Source organism: Octopus bimaculoides, chromosome 7 (assembly GCF_001194135.2).
Source record: "Octopus bimaculoides isolate UCB-OBI-ISO-001 chromosome 7, ASM119413v2, whole genome shotgun sequence".
Taxonomy (NCBI): Eukaryota; Metazoa; Mollusca; class Cephalopoda; order Octopoda; family Octopodidae; genus Octopus; species Octopus bimaculoides.
In genome coordinates, this window is record NC_068987.1 from 23,530,812 (window position 1) to 23,533,066 (window position 2,255).

Below are 2,255 nucleotides of genomic sequence, written 5' to 3' on the forward strand. Positions count from 1 at the left end.
GATAGATAGATAGATAGATAGATAGATAGTTAGATAGATATTGAAATATGGTGCAGTGAATAAATTGTCGTCTAAATTACGCAAAAGTGAAAATAACACTGACATCACATTTTAAGAGATATTTTTACCAAAAATACATTAAAATATTTTGAAATACTAAAGAGTAAATTTATTCAATAAAATCGCCATTGGCTTCAACCATGGCCTCCAGACAACTTCAGAATCTCCTGCAACTCTTCTGGATGGTCTCCTTGTTTAAGTTGGTAAATTCTGCCTTAATCCTTGCCTTCAGTTCATCTTTAGTGTTACAAGGAGTTTTGTTGATCTCTTGCTCACCTATGCTCCAAAACATAATAATCATGAGGGTTACAGTCTGGGGAGTTAGGTGGCCAGATGTTAGGGGTGATGTGGTTGCAGAAATTATTTGACAGCCATGACTGGGTTTTCCTACTTGTGTGGCATAGTGCAGTCCTATTGCCAGACACAAGGTCTTCCAGCAGCCACCCTCTTGATCCACAGCAACACTACCTCCTCCAGGCACTTGATGTAGGCCTCCGTGTTGAGTCTGAGGCCATGTGGGAAGATGAATGGAGGCATAATGTCACCATCACTAGTGATCACTCTAAACACCATGGTGTTGACTGAATGTTTGATTTTTATCACTCTCCGTACATGTTTTCGGGGTACGGTAAGCCAACGGTTGTTCTGTGTGTTCATCATCTGATCCTGGCAGAAATTTTTCTTGTCTGAGAAAAAGCAAAGCATGTTCGGTTGGAGGGGATGCTTAAGTTTATTCAGTAGCTTCATAGCGCAGCCTTTCCTCTTGGGATAAAAATTCTTCTTTTCTCATCTTGTATGAGGAATACCGAATGTCTTCATGCTCTACCTGCCTCATAAGAAACACTGCCATGTTCCTGGTGATGAACCTGATTGACTTGGAGGGATCGTTGTCAATCATGGCCTGGATCTCACCAACAAATTCAGTTCTTTTCTTATCAGAATGACCAGAGTGAGCTTTTCGAGCTGCCTTACTTTCGTAATCGCCATTCAACTCATCCAACTCTTTCAGAATCCTCTTCACTGTCCTCAGATTGACATCCAAACCTTCTGAAAAATGCGTATTAGAGTTTCCAGTGCGAATGCCATACAGTACAGCTTGTCATTTCTAAATTTCTGACAGAGTGAGTTACATCATGGTACTGTTTATCTCACCGACGGTGCCCAACCAACTCTACTATACTGAGTAGTTGACAATGAAAAGCAAACAATGCGTATGCGCGAAATTAAAAATAAAAATGAGGACAGTTTACCCATTGCACCCTCTGTGTGTGTGTGTGTGTGTGCACGCGCGCGCGTGCGTATGTGTGTCTTTGTGTATGTGTGTGTGTGCGTGGAATAGTATGTCCTTGGTTATGGCATATATACAGCTCGTGAGACAGACAGACAGACATTGTATGTATGTATATTTGTATGTTTGTCTGTATGTATGTGTGTACGCATGCACACACGCATGTATGTATGTCATTATTCAGTTTCATTTCAAGATTTCTTGCTGGCCTTGTACCTAAATTAGAAATAATAATTTAAGAAGGCAATAGAGAAGTTTAGGTAATGTTTGGGGAAGAGAAAAAATAATAATAAAAGGAAAAAGAATGGTGTTTGTAATTTTAAGTAAAGGCGAAACATTTCAGCTAGGAATCGAAACCAGATCTTAGAGTTGATTCTGTTTCGTATATTACTTTTTATCAACCACAAACAATGTAAAGTGTAAAGAAACAGTAGCGCGCGTGTGTGTGACTTACGCTCATGCGAATTGGCGGAACTAATAGAGTATCATAGAACATCGGATATTGCTTAGTTGCGCTCTGGGTTCAAATCCCATTGAGGTCAACTTTAACGTTAATTCTTTTGGCGTCGATTAAAAAAAAAAAAGTACCAATCCAGGGATGTGGATTGGTGAAATTAGGAGTGTCGGACTGGATGCCTTGCGTTATTTACTCCGGTTGTTTGGCATTCCAAGTTCTAATCACGCAGTAGCTTACTCGGGTGATAGATTTCACTCATATCCTGGTTTAACACTACTACCTAATACCTTTAGTTGAGTCCACTTTGCTACAAGGCCAGGTCTCCAGTTATAGGATATCACCCTCTCTTCCTTCCCGATGACTAAGAGATAAAAATAAAAACAAATACCTGTGTGTATAACATATATATATATACACATATATATATATATATATATATATATATATATA

General features: G+C 39.1%; 1 protein-coding gene across 2 annotated transcripts in view; it reads right to left on the minus strand.

The window, feature by feature from the left end:
- The window catches only part of LOC106878875 (zinc finger protein 665), a 17,190-nt gene that overhangs the window by 12,872 nt on the left and 2,063 nt on the right, over positions 1 to 2,255 (minus strand). The window contains exon 1 of one of the 2 annotated variants that reach the window (XM_052969335.1): positions 1,803 to 2,159. The exons of the other annotated variant lie outside the window; for it this stretch is intronic. The gene's annotated coding sequence lies outside the window, so the exon portion shown is untranslated. Of the gene's footprint in view, positions 1 to 1,802; positions 2,160 to 2,255 lie in introns of those variants that run through there. 2 annotated transcript variants of the gene reach the window in all.